The sequence below is a fragment of the Schistocerca piceifrons genome, chromosome 1 (genome assembly GCF_021461385.2).
Source record: "Schistocerca piceifrons isolate TAMUIC-IGC-003096 chromosome 1, iqSchPice1.1, whole genome shotgun sequence".
Taxonomy (NCBI): Eukaryota; Metazoa; Arthropoda; class Insecta; order Orthoptera; family Acrididae; genus Schistocerca; species Schistocerca piceifrons.
Window position 1 is genome coordinate 1,129,295,056 of NC_060138.1, and position 19,177 is coordinate 1,129,314,232.

At 42.2% G+C, this 19,177-nt stretch overlaps 1 protein-coding gene across 1 annotated transcript in view; it reads right to left on the reverse strand.

The window, feature by feature from the left end:
* Positions 1-19,177, reverse strand: part of LOC124799953 (prostaglandin reductase 1-like) — a 29,321-nt gene that overhangs the window by 6,717 nt on the left and 3,427 nt on the right. The gene's annotated exons all lie outside the window — the stretch shown is intronic.

Here is a 19,177-nt window from a genome sequence, read left to right on the forward strand (position 1 = left end):
GTACATGGCGAGCAACCACATCAGTCCTCTGAGGAGCATCCCTTGCACTGGTATATTCTGCAACTGAATACTGTGCACCAGTTTGGCTCTGAAGCGCCCACGTAGTGAAAGTAGACATTCAACTGAACTCAGTTATGAGAGTAATTAGTGGTACAGTCCGATCTACACCTACTTGCCGGCTACCAATGCTTTAAAACATCTGTCCACCAGACCTCCGTCGAAAGTCTGCTCTTTACAACCTCTGTCAGCAAGTTTCTGAAAACAACTCGTTCCCTCTTCATGACGATTTGCTATCACTGCCCAGGAAACGCCTTAAACGTAGAAGACCAGCATATGAAATGGGAGTCCAAATGCTATCCACAGGATTCGATCAGGACGCAGAGTGGAAACGCGAGTGGCAAGCTACAAGAACCTGAAACAACGAACTTGTAGACAATCCAACAGTTCAAGTTCCAGGATTCCACCAACCAAGGACGGTGTGGGCGCAGTTAAACAGATATCGAACTGAAGAGGGTAGGTGCAGATACAACATGCACAAGTGGGGCTTTTCAAGTGACAGTGTGTGTGACTGAGGTGACACCCAAACAATGAGCCACATTGAGAATGACTGTCCAATCAGACGCTTCCCTGGTGGCATTGGGAAGCTCCATCAAGCATCCCACGAGGCACTCCGCTGGATCGAGTCCATCAACATCCGAGTGTAGTCTGAGCCATTTTAAAACTTGTGTACTGTACATAATTTCGCATGTTCATATATATATATATATATATATATATATATATATATATATATATATATATATATATATATATAGGGCGAGTCACCTAACGTTAACTCTGGAAATATTTCGTAAGCCACATCAACTACTGACTATATATATATATATATATATATATATATATATATATAGGGTGAGTCACCTAACGTTACCTCTGGAAATATTTCGTAAGCCACATCAAATACTGACGAACCGATTCCACAGACAGAACGTGAGGAGAGGGGCTAGTGTAATTGTTTAATACAAACCATACAAAAATGCACGGAAGTATGTTTTTTAACACAAACCTACGTTTTTTTTTAAGTTGAACCACGTTAGTTTTGTTAGCACATCTGAAAATATAAACAAATACGTAATCAGTGCCGTTTGTTGCATTGTAAAATGTTAATTACATCCGGAGATATTGTAACCTAAAGTTGACGCTTGAAACCTCCGACGTTCAGTTGCGTGTTGTAACAAACACGGGCCACGGTCGGCGAGCAGCATCTGCAGGGACATGGTTACGATGACGACCGTGTTTACGAGTGTGGCTGTAGTGCACTGTTGTGGTTTGGTCTAGCTATCGCAGTGTCCGTATGTAGCGCTTGCTGCTATTGTTATTCTGCATTTGTCTCCGAACGCGGACCAACTGTAGTACACCGTGTTACCAGACGTCTGTGATAGTGTAGTGTTGTAGGATCGGTGACCATGGTGTATTCGAACTCTGAAAAGGCGGAGATGATACTCATCTCTGGCGAGTGTCGACGAAATGCAGCTGAAGCCTGCAGGGTGTTTGCAGAACGGTACCCGGACAGAGAGCATCCAACGTGCTGCACATTGCAAAACATCTACCGCCAACTGTATGTAATGTGTTGGCAAATGTGCCAACACCTTGTAGATAGAGGCGGCCTAAATGCACGCTAGCTAACGCAGACGGGCGTGAATTCTGGAACAGGATAAGTAGTGAATTCTCATAAGAAAAGTATGCAGCTCCTCGAATACTTATCTTTTATTCTTTGTTGTATACATCGTTCTTCTTGTTGAGACATTTCATACGATCACTATCAAACTATGTAAGGCTAATGACGCCTTGCTAGGTCGTAGCCATGGACTTAGCTGAAGGCTATTCTAACAGTCTCTCGGCAAATGAGAGAAAGGCTCGTCAGTGTAGTCGCTAGCAAAGTCGTCGTACAACTGGGGCGTGTGCTATCTCGTATCTCGAGACCTGCCTTGTGGTGGCGCTCGGTCTGCGATCACAAAGTGGCGACACGCGGGTCCGACAGGTACTAGTGGACCGCGGCCGATTTAAGCTACCACCTAGCAAGTGTGGTGTCTGGCGGTGACACCACAGTATGCAACATGTATGGTCGTAGCACGCAAACGGGTCCGTAAGAGGCCCGTCACAGGAGAAGCGGGTGCAGTTGTGTTGGCTGCTGTTGCCATGCACCCACACATGAGTACACGGCACATTGCGCGAGCCGGTGGACTGAGTCAAAGTAGTGTCATGCGCATACTGCATCGTCACCGCTTTCACCCGTTTCATGTGTCGCTACATCAGCAAGTACATGGTGATGACTTTAATCATCGAGTGCAATTCTGTCAATGGGCATTAACAGAGAATGCGTTGCAGTTCTACCTGTTTACCGATGAAGCGGGTTTCACAAACCACGGGGCAGTGAATCTACGGAACAAGCATTACTGGTTCGTGGACAATCCTCGCTGGCTCAGACAGGTAGAGCGACAGCGACCGTGGACTGTAAATGTATGGAGCTGAATCATTGGCGACCACCTCATTGGTCCTCACATCATTGCAGGGGCCCAAACAGCATACATAGCGTTTCTACAGAATGATCTGCCAACGTTGCTCGAAAATGTCCCACTGCAAACGCGTCGACGTATGTGGTATCAGCATGATGGTGCACCTGCACATTCCGTAATTAACACTAGGTTGACCCTTCACAGGATGTTCGTCGGGCGTTTCATAGGACGTGGAGGACGCATAAATTGGCCAGCCCGTTCTCCTGATCTTACACCTCTGGACTTCTTTCTGTGCGGTACGTTAAAGGAGAATGTGTACCGTGATGTGCCTACAACCCCAGAGGATATGAAACAACGTATTGTGGCAGCCTGCGGCGACATTACACCAGATGTACTGCGGCGTGTACGACATTCATTACGCCAGAGATTGCAGTTGTGTGCAGCAAATGATGGCCACCACATTGAACATCTATTGGCCTGACATGTCGGGACACACTCTATTCCACTCGGTAATTGAAAACGGAAACCACGTGTTTACTTGTACCTCACCCTTCATGGTAATGTACATGTGCATCAGTAAAAAAGACCAATAAAAAGGTGTTAGCATGTGGACGTAATGTGCTGTTCCAGTCTCTTCTGTACCTAAGGTCCATCACCGTTCCCTTTGGATCCCTACGTAATTCAGTGCGATTTTCCTTCACTATGACTTCAACTGCTGGAATATTCTGTGGAGTCACAACTCGTTGCGCCTGACCTGGACGAGGAGCATCTTCCACTGAAGTCACAGGGTTTGCGAACTCCCTACTCCATTTGTAGGCTTGCTGCTGTGACAAGCATGCATCACCGTACTGTGCCTTCATTCGTCGATGAATTTCAATAGGTTTCACACCTTCACTACGCAAAAACCTAATAACAGAGCGCTGTTCTTCACTGGTGAGAGTCGCAAGTGGGGCGGCCATCTTTATACCGACACTGCGGCGGTATGTGTGCATTTACACTATACTGCCACCTACAGGCCATTCTACACGCTGTTTGTAGCACACTTACCAACTTACAGGATAGCGGAATGAAATTTCAATTTGTTATTACAAATTCAAGGTTTTCATTTGACTCACCCTCGTAAAAGTAATTTACAACTGAAGCGGTATTTTCAACCTCTAGAATAATGTTCAGTTGCGGATGTTCGTCGAGAAGGATGGTTTGAACATAACTACTCCTTTTTGTGGGGCTGTATTAAAAAACAAGGTCTACAGCAATAACTCCAAAACCACTGATATGCTGAAAACAGTCATTTAGGATGTCATCGACAATGTACCGCCGGTACTGTTGTCAGTAAGAATGTAAGGTATGAAACTTTCAGAAGTGCTAATATGGACCAAAAGAAGAAAAGATGTCCAGTAAACATCGCTCTAAAATGTATACCTGAGGAACACTTGATCATCTTCGCTAGTGTGAAACATCTCTATTAAAGAAGTGCAAATAGCTCTTTAAGGTATGTCTTTTAGAGCCCATGTTTCCCAAATATTTTGTCTTGGCTTGGTCCATACTATCACCTCTGAAAGTTGCATACCTTACATTAACAACAACAGTACCGTAACATGTACAGGGGATATGCAAAAGAATGCAAAAACAGTGGTAGCAATGAGATGGTTGTGATTGACAGTCAACAACGAGGGTAAGGCACGTGTCGCGCTGGACTGTGCAAGTTCAGTAGACGCTAGGCATCAGTGCAGGTTGTTTACGAGTAGTGCACACTTCGTACTTGCATTCAGAGGCCGAGGTCGACGTGCAATGAAAGATCTAACAGACTTAAAAACAGAGCAGATTGTGGGGCCCCGATTAGCTAGAGCAGCAGTAACCAAGAAAGCCAACTTATTGGATGTTTCAAGAGCACCGGTTTCAATAGTTATGACAACCTACTCAGAACATGGAAAGACATCATCAGGTAAACGTAATAGTGGGCGCAAGTCAAAACTAAATGACATAGTTCGTCGTACGCTAACACGAATTGTGTGAAAACAACACCAAACTACGGCGGCTAAAGTGACTGCATAGCTCAATAGCCATTTTCGAGACCCTGTACCTAACGACACTGTCTGCCGAGAACTCCGTAAAACGAATATTCGTGGACGAGCTGCTATACCGAAACCATTAGCGACGACAACCAACGCAAAGACGCGTAAAACATGGTGTCAGGGGCATAAATCCTGGAAGGCTGATTCGTGGAAACACTTCATACGGTCCGACGAGTCAACGTTTTCAATATTTCCAACATCTGGCCGGGTTTACGTCTGGAGAACGCCAAAAAATCCCATCCATCCTGATTCCTTGATTCCAACGGTGAAGTATGGAGGTGGAAGCGTGATTGTGTGGGCAGCCATATCATAGTATTTAGCTGGTCCCCTCATTTCTCTCAAGGACATTTTACAGCCAGCAATTATGTGAGCATTTTAGGTGACCAGGTGCACCCCTTGATTCAAATGTTCCCCAACAATGATGCCATATTTCAGGGCGATAATGCTCGCATTCACACAGGCAGGACAGTACAATCTTGGTATGATGGCGTGCAACTGAACTGTAGCATCTTCTCTGGCCAGCACTGTTCCCGGACTTGAACATTATCGAACCTTTGTGGAGGACATTGGAGCGCAGGAGGTTCTGATCGAAGAGCACCATAACATTCCACTAGAGATTATATAATCACTATATGCCAGTATTCCCAGAACAATCGCAGCTGTATTATGGGCAAATGGAGGTCCAACAGCCTATTAATAAAACATTCCCAAGTAAGCACAGGTGTTCACATTATTTTGCCCATCCCCTGTATTCCACTGTCAGAGGTATGAGAACGTTTCCGCTTATAACTCTCGCCTCGTTCGTTTCTATTAGTGAGACCCTTACCTCAAAGTGATGCATTTATCTCTCTCCATCATCCTAGAAAGTTTGTAACATCATCACAGTATCACCCTGCACATACATACATCTACAGGCGACTGGGCCAATAACTTTGATGCTCTGTAGTATCGATGGATGACGTTTCTGGATGTGGGTTCGTATGACAACCTTTCTCTACTATGTCCCCTCTACAAAGTTAGCTGTGAAATATCCTGTATATGTATGTATATGTATGTATGTCTGTATGTTCCACATCCCCTAAACCACTCAACGGATTTCAACCAAACTTGGTACAGATATCACTTACTGTCTGGAAAGAACCGCTGTGGGGGTTAGAACAATGTAGCTTTCAGAGGGTCTAGGATGAGGATGAAAAACAAGTGTATCCCACGACGCGGATATATCCCTAACTTGGTCATGCATTATTTGAAAATGAGAACGCTTAGTGACTTGCAACTAACTTTGTACAACATTTAAAACGTTTAGGAAACTATTTCTCCCCGAAAACCCTCCACAAAATGATGAAAGGAAAAAGTTTATCGCTCACTACATTTCCACTGTTCATGCAGCGAAACTGCCGAATGACGCACGACGTTTTAATTTATAAGTTGTTTACCACTGTCTATATTTGTGACACGTTTTGCAGGCGGTGTTCACATATAGCACTGAATGCACCAGAAATGTTATATCATTAAACAACATATAACTCAGAAGATATGACTTCATAAACGCCGAGACACGTGATAAACTGCAGCAATACGCAAGACGTTTAAATTTCTTACTCCATTGGTACTTACTCTATACACAACGTTTTTCGCAGACAGTATACACATCCACCGCTGAATGTACCTACGAAAGCAATCATAGTACGAAGAGTAGTGGAGGAGATATGACGTCAAATACAGACACGTTTGGCAAAGTGTGGCATCGTGCACAACGTTTTAATGTATTACTTGTTTACTACTAACTCTATTCACAACACACAGCTCAGACGGTACCCAGACATACCACTAGATGTACCAACTAAATTACGTCATTTTACGGCACCTAGTCCGGGAGATATTACGTCGTAAAAATTGAAATGGGCGAAAAACTGCACATCATGCATGACTTTATGGTATATCATTGTGCAACGCACTGTTCAGGAAATATGACGTCATAAGTGTTGAGCTCATGAAGACGAAACAGCACAGTGAAATTCGCTACGGATCAGGTATATAGCGTGACAATTATTGAACTATATGAAATAAAATCATTACAACTTCTGAACAGTGTACCAGGACGTTCTAACTATACCATTGGCCGCAGGGCACGATGGGAATTAGTTGTTTCGGTCATTTGAACGTGAAAGTGTCACGGCAGAATGCGCCTCAGAGTATAGCGCTTGCGAAGGCCTACTATGCGAGCAATAACAGACTAATTGCGGCTCAAAGGAAATTTGCAACCGAGTTCAAGCTGAAGACAACCGGTACAAGTGTGCTAACAATCAAGTTTGAGAGAATGGGTAGCGTTCATTATGACAGTGTTGGCAATGTCAGTCAACCAAAAAGGATGAAAACGCCTGAAAACATCGAGAAGACAAACGCTGTGTTTGAAACTAGCCCTAGGAAACCGATCAGACGAATTGCACAACAGATTGGAATGAACTGGGAGCCACTGCGACAAATTATTGTTGAAGATCTGCAACTCTTCCTACACAAAATTCAAATCCGTCAGCCATTAAGCCCTAGGGCCATGGAACAGCAGTTGTGTTTAGCCAACACTATTGTCCACCGAATTGACGAACAAGATTTTGATGTGAATATGGTTGGGTTCAGCGACGAAGCCCACTTTCATACGGATGAGTTTATCAATAAAAAAAATTGGCGATTTTGGGTGACTGAGAATTCGAATTTCGCGATCGAGAAGCCTCTTCCCTTCAACGGGAGACTTTGGTGTGGGATGTCTAGTCACGGAATAATCGGTGCGAAATTCCTTGATGGCACAGCGGCTACCAAATGGTACGCGAAGATTTTGGAAGATGATTTCATCCCCATTATTCAAAGTGATCCTGATTTCTCAAAGATGTGGTTCACGCAAGATGGAACTCGACCCCATCGAAGCAGGAGAGTGTTTTATGTCCTGGACGAGCACTTTGGGGATTGCATTCTGGCTTTGTGGTACCCAGAGGCCACTGGCATGGCCATCGATTGGCCACCATATTCTGCGGATCCGAGCGTATGTGACTTTTTTTGTGGGACTACATTAAAGACATGGTTTATAGCAACCCCAAAAGTATTACTGAGCTTAAAACAGCTATTCAGGAGGTCATCGACAGCATCGATGTTCTGATACTTCCGTAGGTCATGCAGATTTTCGCTATTCGTCTGCGCCACATACTCGTCAATGTTGGCAGCCATATCGAACATGTCATAACCCAAATCCGAATATATGTAATGTCTTTTACATACTGAATAAAGTGTGTGCACGCCGTAGTTTAATACAAATTTACGTTTTTTTTTTTCGTAAACGAGTAATTGAGTAATTGTCATCCTCTATGTGTGACATGTGTGCACTTTGGCAAGGCATGGGAAAGAAGCTCCTCGTAATGTTCTCCATCGATTTGAACCAAAGTTGGTACACCTATTAATTACTTCTGGAAAGATGTACTGTCCGCGTAGTAACCATAAGCCTGCGGTTGTGGTGGGTGTGATAACTTCGTGAGGGAAGGTGGGGAGATGGGGATGGGCAGAGTGGGGGGAAGGATGAGACGGATATGGAGAGGAATGAGGAGATGGTGGACAGAGAGAGGGGAAAGAGGAAGTGGACAGTGATAGGGAAGAGGTTGGGACGCACAGCGAGAGGGCGATGGGAAAATGAACAGAGGGAGGGCAGAAAGAGATGGACAGAGAGAGGTGGGGATGAAGAGGTTGACAGAAAGAGGGAGAGGAGGAGATTGACAGGTAGAAGAGGGAGGAGAAGAGTGACGCAGGGATTTGAGGTTGAGAAACTTAGTGAGGGGAAAATGAGATGAACTTAAGAGGGCTGAAGGGGACATGAATTTAAAGGTGGGATCGAGGTAATGGGGAGATACTGGAGGAGGGAGCAGATAGACAGGGAGAAGGGCAGAAGGAAATGGACGGAGAGTGCTGAGAAGTGAATATGGACAAAGTGGGAAGAAGGAGATGGGTTAGAAGATTTGAATAAATACATACCCGTGCAATACTGGGTAACGGAAAATAATATTTAACCTCAATGGGCTGCGACATCCTTCGCACCCTGGTGGGCTGTATTGGAATCTGCAAGTGGTGTGGGTGACGAAATAAAACACAATATTTGTCACTAAGTTGCTGAAAAATTTCTAAACTGTTCACAGGTGCTCTATCAGCTTGGAGCCCCCCACGTGCTATTGCACGAAAATATTTACCCACAAACTACACAGTGCGAACACTTCAATGAGCCCCCATAGATGTTGTTGGACTTCAGAAGTTTGACTACGTTTCGTCTATGAGGCACCAAATCACATTCGTCGCAACGTACACAATGTTCGACAAAAGTATTTAATATGAAAGCAGGCGGAATTTGCTATGAAAAATTCACTTACACGTTCACGTATTTTTTAAAGTATCACAGTTTCGAGATTATTTCCAATAAGGACATATGAAAAGCGGAAGTCACAGTTCACAGTAAATTAATTTCAGAGCCTGACAGTGTTTCTTAAGATCTTGGAGGCGGTTGAATAAAACACGTCTAATTGCGTGAGTTTTCTTTAGAAAACCGTTGAAGTTCCGCAGTATCTCAAACTATAAATTCCACAATGGCTGCACACTGAAACATTATAAGTGTAGCTTGTATCACATGCAATCCGAAAAATGACAAGTCCATTAGATGCTGAAAAGTTTCTATGTTCGAAAGCAGGAACTCTGAATAATTCACAAAAGCGAACTAGTGGCTATTTTATAGCTCATCAGATAAAACTCTCTCGAAGCACAGAGTAACACAGCTTGACAACGTCCAACGGCGTCCGAAGCTAGACTGCCCTACAAAATGCCGCTGGTCACCCAGGAAACCTCGGTCAAGGACTACTGAAGTCGGTTCAACTACTGAACATAAAAACTGCTGAAATTCTTAATTTTAACCTTTTATACACACACAACACACCAGATCACACGGAAATTTTCCGATAAATATTATGCTCTTGTCAGTTATCTTTTGTCTGCCTTAGTTTGCTTATAAACAATACTTTCTATGATTTTCCTCCGTTTTCGAGTTTATAAGTGTAAGTATTAACAAGCAATTTAAATTATACTTTAAATAATTTCCCATACATCTAAAATTTACAGTACTGCCGCTACTTTTAATGTTTCTCTGCTTATTCAGTAAGAAAAGCTGTTTTTAACTGTGTGAAATCCACTTTTCGGTGGTGGTGGTTAGTGTTTAACGTCCCGTCGACAACGAGGTCATTAGAGACGGAGCGTAAGCTCGGGTTAGGGAAGTATTGGGAAGGAAATCGGCCGTGCCCTTTTAAAGGAACCATCCCGGCATTTGCCTGAAACGATTTAGGGAAATCACGGAAAACCTAAATCAGGATGGCTGGAGACGGGATTGAACCGTCGTCCTCCCGAATGCGAGTCCAGTGTGCTAACCACTGCGCCACCTCGCTCGGTCCACTTTTCGGCCTCTCATCTAAGTGTGTGAATAATTTCACTATTTACTATCACAGTCCGATACAGTTGTACCAGATGTACCCGTAGACACCTCGTTAGCTTCAGTCGCATAATGTATTGCCGAGGTATTCACTTCCACAGTTCAGGAATTGTTTATAGCATTTAACTTGCAATAACTTATAAACCTGCGCAGATATCGAAGGCGCGTCTTCACACGTATATGGTTCAATATTTATTAATTTTGGGGCAAGTGTTTTTTTTATTTTATTTTTTTCACTGTACTAGTAAAGCGGCCGTGAGAAACGAGCAGCCGTTGTGCTGCCCAACCGAAGGGTTTTCCCAGTCACGCGGTCACCTTAGCGGCCGGTGGACGTCCAGAGATAACCCTATCAGTGGATCACAGTGTGAAACTGGCCCTCCACGTGCTTCTCGCCAAGCTGATTTCAGCTGTCAACACGAGTATGACCAGATCTTAGCCGCCACCTGTGGGTCCGCGGTCGCATGTTTGTGACTGAATAAAGTGTCTCTCCCCTTTATAATAAGCTATCGTGTTACACTGGACAACTCGCAAGATATAATCTGTTGGATTAGGCTCACAAACTCTCTTCGGTCCGAAGTAGTGAGAATAAAAGTCCGATAAACTCCTTGCCGGGCAATTCGTATGTCCTTTGTCCTCGTCTTTTGCTGCGTATGTTGGAGAAACGTTTCTTGGTCGATGACGACTATTCTAATCCTCTTGCTTGTAATGAGAGTTCCTGTGTAGCTCATGAATTACTATTTGCTCTAAAGATTCCAGAAGTCTGTTGTTAGTTTCTGCTGGAGCTTTAATTCTTTCACCAAATCAATTGAGTTTGAGAGCTGGATCCCTCTTGCGAAAATATTAACTCTCCCATCTACTATGGTAAGAAGTGCGCTGGCGTGAGCCCTTCGTCATCAGCCTCGCAGGCGGGTGTCGAGCAAAGTTCGACTTCAGGACTTACAAGAAATATTTGGAACCACTCCTCCTCCAGACTGCTTCGCCTGAGTACTTAACGACGGCATCGTTTTACTGAACCAATCATTCTTTCCCGACGCTTCACCACGAAGCCGCACGTGGGACAATCAACTTCCAGGTGCTGCGTTCTGCTTGCAGCGATGAATGCTTCTGCTTTCTTCTGCGCGGAGAGACAATAAGCTTGACGACCGAGCAGGGTAGCACAGTGGTTAGCACATTGGACTATTGGACTGCAATTATGGAGGACGACGGTTAAAACCGGTGATCGGCGATTTTGGTTCAGGTGTTGCCTGATTTCCCTAAATCGCTTAAGGCAAATCCCGGGATGATTCCTTCGAAAGAGCACGGCCGCTTTCTTTGCCCATCCTCCTCTAATCCGAGCTCGTGTTCCACTTCAGCGACCTCGTTGTCGTCGGAACACTAAACACTAATCTCCTCCTCCCACCATTATTAATCCTGACGGTAGTGGGATGGGGGGAGGGGGGGGGGGAGAGAGAGAGATTCAAACTTTTGTGATGCTAGAAAAAGCAACAATGGTACTAATATGTAAAAATGTACCTTAATCTCTGGTATTTAATTATATTACGAATAACTACTAAACAGTTAATTATTTACAGAATAAAATCATAAAGATCAATAAAACAAGATTATTGATGCAGTAATGTACATTTACAACAGCCTAATTCTGAAGGTGGCAGGGGTAAAATACAGGGAGCGAAAGGCTATTTACAATTTGTACAGAAACCAGATGGCAGTTATAAGAGTCGAGGGGCATGAAAGGGAAGCAGTGGTTGCGAAGGGAGTGAGACAGGGTTGTAGCCTCTCCCCGATGTTATTCATTGTATATTGAGCAAGCACCAAAAGAAACAAAAGAATTCGGAGTAGGAATTAAAATCCATGGAGAAGAAATAAAAACTCTGAGGTTCGCCGATGACATTGAAAATCTGTCAGAGACAGCAAAGGACCTGTAAGAGCAGCTGAACGGAATGGACAGTGTCTTGAAAGGAGGATATAAGATGAACATCAACAAAAGCAAAAGGAGGATAATGTAATGTAGTTGAATTAAATCGGGTCATGCAAAGGTTATTAGATTAGGAAATGAGATGCTTAAAGTAGTAAATGAGTTCTGCTGTTTGGGGAGAAAAATAACTGATGATGGTCGAAGTACAGGGGATATAATATGTAGACTGTCAATGGCAAGGGAAGCGTTTCTGAAGAAGAAAAATTCGTTAACATCGAGTATATATTTGTCAGGAAGCCGTTTCTGAAAGTATCTGTACGGTGTGTGGCCATGTGTGGAAGTGAAACGTGGACGATAAATAGTTTGGACAAGAAGAGAATAGAAGCTTTCGAAATGTGGTGCTACAGAAGAATGCTGTTGATTAGATGGGTAGATCATTGTAACTAATGAGGAGGTATTGAACAGAGTTAGGGAAAAGAGAAATTTATGGCACACCTTGACTAGAAGATGGGATCGGTTGGTAGGACATGTTCTGAGGCATCAAGGGATCACCATTTTAGTAATGGAGGGCAGCGTGGAGGGTAAAAATCGTAGAGGGAGACCAAGAGGAATACACTAAACAGATTCAGAGGAATGTAGGCTGCAGTATGTACTGGGAGATGAAGAAGCTTGCACAGGATAGAGTACCGTGGAGAGCTGCATCACACCAGTCTCTGGACTGAGCACCACAACAACAACAATGAGCTGAGGCATTCTTACGGCTTATGTGTTGATGACATCATTAATGATGCACTGGAAGTGGAAATGGGAATACACAGAACACGTTCAGAGAGTGTGCTTGGTACTTCATAACTGATGACGTACTTTAAGATAAAAGAAGAAACATCAGAAGACGACTCCTCTGATGTGTTATGAACAACATACTTAAAAGAACCCAAGTCTGCACTAACAGCGTTTATATTTATTTTTTAAGTCCTAACATCAAGCATCGTTCTTTGCAATCATTATCACAGAATTCTTGAAATTTCAAAACATGTTCTTAGTGCTGTCATTTTCACATCCTTGTCATTAACCAGTTGCTCAATTTTATTACTCATACTTTCCACAGATTTCCTTATTTTTCATAGGTTGATTCTTGTTCTCCGTGAATATCACACTTTCAACTTCCGTTGCCTCCACATGTAGATTTTTGATTTTGTTTGGTGTCTCATTTCCCATTTTGTCTTCATCGCAATAGCAAAGGGAGCTTATGTGGCTTTAATGTACCAGTGTTGTAGAAAAGAAACACAAGGAATTGCGTAGTTTTGAGAGTGACTGTTTTGCAAAATTTTACTTTGAGACGGCATTTAACGTATTACCCAAATTCACTAAAGCTGCAGTGACATTGTAACATATCATTTCTAACAGGATTTCTCCCGCAATGCCTGCTAAATCCGCATCCTTGTGTATATGTTATCGTGAGATGATATTTGACTTGTAGCATAGGAATATAGAATGAAATGTCCGATTGGTAGTCAGCAAGTGGATGTCGACAGCTTCGGGTACTATTAAAAGAGTTCGGTCTCAAGCACACTGAATTTCATGTGTTACATTTTCTCGTTTAGAAACATGAAAAATTTTTTATAAATGACCTTACTATATGTTATGAGCATTTTATTATAGGAGGTTTCTTATTACAGTTGGTGGCAGCAGCTGAGAAAAAGTGTGCTCTGCAGCGAATGTGCGGCGCTCGTGCCTCCTTTTCTCTAGTATAACCGAACACGGATCCCCAGCGGCAGATCCATTAAAGTTAGCAGCGCCATCGGAAGGGCATGTTACTAGTTTACCGTTAGAAAATTTTCCTCAATGCAGTTCACTGGCAATTACTGTAAACATAGATTCAACTGTAATACTCTTCAATTAAACCAGAGATTAAAACCTCTACTCCACTTCAAAAGACGGAGACAGCACAAGATATGAAACTATCAAACATTGGTCACTCCGATTAGAAACACTTGTTGATTCGTTTTTCATTAAGTAAAAGTATTTATCATGGAGAATTTCATATTGGTTGTCTACAACCTTACCAATCCAGTTTACCAATTCTGAAACAGAATATTTGCTAATATATGTCGACCTTTCATTTTAAAATTTAATTCACTTTTCAAGATTAATGTCGCTTTTTGGTATTATCTTGAGAACTGGAGGTTTATATTTTGTTTTGTGGAGAATTTCTTCCTTACTGGCAAGATACACGTTTCGGACTAAAGAAGACACTGTTTGGCGATGTAACACTTTCTCAGTTTCATTTGATTTAATTATATGCTCACGAATTGGAGCGTTTAATCCTTGTAATTTAGAATTTTCAGATGCATAGGGTTTGGTAGGTCTTTCTGATTTGGTGTGCTTTTCCAGTTTTCCCCTGCTTTAGTAGCTTTTAGGAATTTAGTCAAAGGTACAGAAATGAACACTTTCCTAGTTTCTTGCAGAGCTTCGATATTATTTTTCAAATGCATTTCACACAATTTGGAAAAAGACCCACCCCGATCGCGCTCCACCTACGTTCCCATTTTCGGCGGTACTTAATTTCGTGTTCAACACTTTATTTAGGATGACGACTTAATAATGTATCAGAAAATACCGAGGAAGAGAAACAAAAGATTCAATATGCATATCACCATCACATTCGCAAGTATTTGGTTGTGTAGAATCAAACTGAAATAAGATGTCTTTTGAAACTTCCTGGCAGATTCGGGAAGATGTCTTTTATAAGAAAAGAAACCAAATGTAGACTGTAGCTTCGACACTGTATTTCGGTGCTGACGATTCTTTTTATACGACGAAGTGACTAACACGGCACGCAACCTGTATAATCACAACACTCCCCCATGTAAGGGATAATATTATTGCAACTGGAAGATATTTAATAGCACTTGAAATTTGTGAAGATATTGATAATCCGTTCATTTACATCGTTGCCGCTGATACAGTAAACAGTGTAAGAACTGAGATAAAAATACGGTCTTTGTTGCGGAGGATTATATTTCATCTTTTTGTATATTAATCACATTTTGCCGAATTATTCGCATCGTATAATCGTTTTTATGGACTGCATGTGCAGTGACCAGTTTCTGTAATGTGAACATGCTTTTCTCTGTTTTTCTTGCTTTTGAGTCATCAGTCTTCTGACTGGTTTGATCGGCCCTCCGCAAACTCCTCTCCTGTGTCAACTTCTTCATCTCAGAGTATCACTTGCAACCTACGTCATTTATTTGCTGCATTTACTCCAATCTCTGTCTTCCTGTACTGTTTTGGTTTCTACAGCTCCCTTTAGTTCCATGGAAGACATTCCTTGATGGCTTAACAAATGTCCTATCACCCTACCTCTTCTTCTTCACAGTGTTTTTCACATATTCCTTTCGTCTCCGATTCTGCGCAGAACATCATCATTTCTTACCTTATCAATACAGCTAATTTCCAACATTTTTCTGTAGCACCACATCTCAAATGACTCGATTCTCTTCTCTTCCAGTTTTCCCACAGTCCATGCTTCACTACTATACAATACTGTGCTCCAAACGTGCATTCTCAGGAAGTTCTGCCTCAAATTAAAGCTTATGTTTTATATTAATAGACGTCTCTTTGCCGACAACGCCCTTTTTGCCAGTGCTAGTCTGCTTTCCATGTCCTCCTTGCTCTGTCGGTAATTGGTTATTTTGCTGCCTAAATAACAGAATTCCTTAACTTCATCTACTTCCTGACCTTCAATTTCATGTTAAGTTTCTGCTGTTCTCATTTCTGATGCTTCTAATTACTTTCGTCTTTCTTCAATTTACTTTCAATCCATATTCCGTACTCATTTGACTGCTCATTCCATTAAGCAGATCATGTAATTCTTCTTCACTTTCACTCAAGATATCAATGTCATCAGCGAATCGTAACACTGATATCCTTTCACTTTGAATTTTAATCCCACTCCAGAGCTTTCTTTTATTTCCACCATTGCTTCTTCGATATACAGATTGAGTAGGAGGGGTGAATGACTGCATCCCTGTGTTACACCCTTTTTAATCCGAGCGCTTCGTTTTTGGTCGTCCACTCTTATCCTTCCCTCTTGGCCTTTTTTGTATATTATTACCCGTCTCTCCTTATAGCTTACCCCTATTGTTCTCAGAATTCAGAACATCTTCCACCATTTCACACTGTCGAACGATTTTACCAGGTCGACAATTTCTATCAAAGTGTCTTGATTTTTCTTTATTCTTGCTTCCATTATCAACCACCACGTCAGAATTCTCTCTCTAGTGCCTTTACCTTTACTAAAGTCGAACTGATCGTCGTCTAATACATCTTGAGTTTTCTTTTCCTCTCTTATGTATATTATTCTTGTTAGCAACTTGTATGCATGAGCTGTGAAGCTGATTGTGCGATAATTCTCGCACTTGTCATCTCTTGCAGTATTTGGGATTATGTGGATGATATTTTTCCGAACGTCGCATGGCACGTCCCGAGACTCATACATTCTATACGCCAACGTGAATATTCGTTTTATTGCTACTTCAACAATAAATTTAGAAATTCTGGAGGAATGTTATCATCCCTTGTGCCTTATTTGATCTTAAGTCCTTCAACGCTCTTTTAAATTCTGATTCTAATACTGGACCCCGTCATCTCTTCCAAATCGTCTCCGTTTCTTCTATGACATCAGACAATTTTTCACCCTCATAGATTTCCTCAACGTAATTTTTCCACCTATCCGCTCTCTCCTTTGCATTTAACTGTGGAATTCCCGTTGCGCTCCTAATGGTACCTCTTTTGCTTTTAATTTCACCGAAGGTTGTTTTGACTTTCCTACAGACTGAATCACTCATTCCGACAACCATTTCTTTTCATTTCTTCACATTTTTTGTGTGGCCACTTCGTCTTAGTTTTCTGCACTTCCTTTTTATTTCATTCCTCAATGACTTGTATTTCTGTATTCCTTAATTTTCTTGAACATTTTAGTACTTCCTTCCTTTGTCGACCAACTGAAATATTTCTTCTGTTACCCACTGTTTGCTGGCCGCTGTGGCCGAGCAGCTTTAGGCGCTTCAGTTCGGAACCGCGCTGCTGTTACGGTTGTAGGTTCGAATCTTGCCTCGGGCATGGATGTGTGTGATGCCCTTAGGTTAGTTAGGTTTAAGAACTTCTAAGTTTAGAGGACTGATGACCTCAGATGTTAAGTCCCGTAGTGCTTAGAGCCATTTTACGCAGTTACATTCTTTGTATCTATGGTTTTACTTTTCATCTTCTGTGATTCCTCTTTTTACAGATGTCCCTTCTTCTTCAACTGTACTGCTTTCTCAGCTGTTCCTTATTGCTGTATCTACAGTCTTGGAGAACCTCAAGCGTATATCGTTGTTCCTTAGTACTTCTTTGCGTATTGATTTTTGCTGACTGATCACTTCAGCCTACTCTTCATCACTGCTACATTGTGATGAGACTGTATCTGCTCCTGCGTACGTCTTACAATCCAGCATCTGATTTCGGAATCTCTGTCTGACCATGATGTAATCTAACTCAAATCTTCATTCAACACCCAGCGTTTTCCAAGTATACCTCCCCCTCTTGATGTTATTGTACCGAGTATTCCCTATTACTGGCTGAAATTTATTACAGAACTGAATTACTCTTTCTCTCCTCTCATTCCTTGCCCAAAGCCCAAATTTTTCAGTAAACTTTTTTCTACTTCTTACCCTACAATAGTCCCACATGACTATTAGATTTTCATCTCCTTTTACGTTCTGTATTACACTTTTAATAGATCCTCCTATACTGTCTCTATATCTTCGTCTTCAGCTGGCGACGTCGGCATGTGTACCTTAACTGCAGTCGTCGGTGTTGGTTTGCTGTCGATTCTTATAAGAACAAAGCTATCACTGACCTGTTGACAGTAATACACTCTCTGCCCTATGTTAATATTGTTAACAAATCCTATTCCCGTTACACTGTTTTCTGCCACTGTTCTTGTTACCCTATACTCATCTGCCGAAACCCTTGTCTTCTTTACATTTCACTTCACTGACCCATACTATATCTAGATTGAGCATCTACATTTCCCTTTTCAGATTTTCTCGGTTCCCTACCACGTTCAAGCTTCTGACATTCCACGTCCCGACTCGTAGAAAGTTATCCTTTCGTTGGTTATTCAATCTTTTTCTCATGGTCACCTCACCGCTAGCAAGCCCCTGCCGAAGATCCGAATGGGCTACTATTCCGTTATCTTTTGCTAATGGAGAGATCATCATGATAGTTTTCGAATCACAGACCAAATGTCCTGTAGATACACATTATGCGTCTTTAATGCAGTGGTTCCCATAGCCTCCTGCACCCTCTTCGAATTAATCACTGCCGATTCTTCCCTTTTTAAGGGAAGTCTCCCACACCTAGGAGAAGAGAGTGCACTGAACCTCTGTCCGTTCCTCCGTCCTCTTTGACAAGGACGCCGGCAGCATGAGGGTGACTTCTTATGCTGGAAATTTTCGGTCGCCAATGCTTCGTATTAATCAAACTTTATCGGGGCGGGTTTCGAAGCCGGCAGCGAGGAGTTATCAAAGACGCTACTCCTAGGCCACGGGTGTGGTAGATGTCTACCATTCGCGAAACGAGTAACTGAAGTTAGAAAATAAAAATCTCTGCACCCAAGACCGGAATTTTATTTTGTATTGATAATTTCGAGAGATATTTTTTATCTTTTTCTTCTTTCTTCCTTCTACTTCGTTTAGTCTTTGATGATTTAGAATATATGTTGTTTTTTCGATAATACGAAACGAAAAATTGATTTTTTAAATTGATATTGCTACATCAGTCTCTTTTACCTGAGTATGCAAAAGTGTCAACATATATTTGATCTTCTTTGTAATGCTTTTGTGAAATGCGCTGTGCGTGAAAACGTACGTAATATGCAGCACAGCTATGTGCACTGCGTTTCTGGAGCAATATCGATAGATTGCAATCGAAGAGTGACATTAAGTGCATCGTCGTTGTGTGCGCGCCTGGGTTGTGCAATCGTTCTAGAAAGAAGCAGTTGAAAATCTACAGCTCCGTTCTTATTTTTTCGATCTCTGTATAAACTAAATTTCTCCGTGGACGTTACAAAACGAAGTGGTGGACAATGAATACTGTGAGCGTCATTGAGTACTATAAA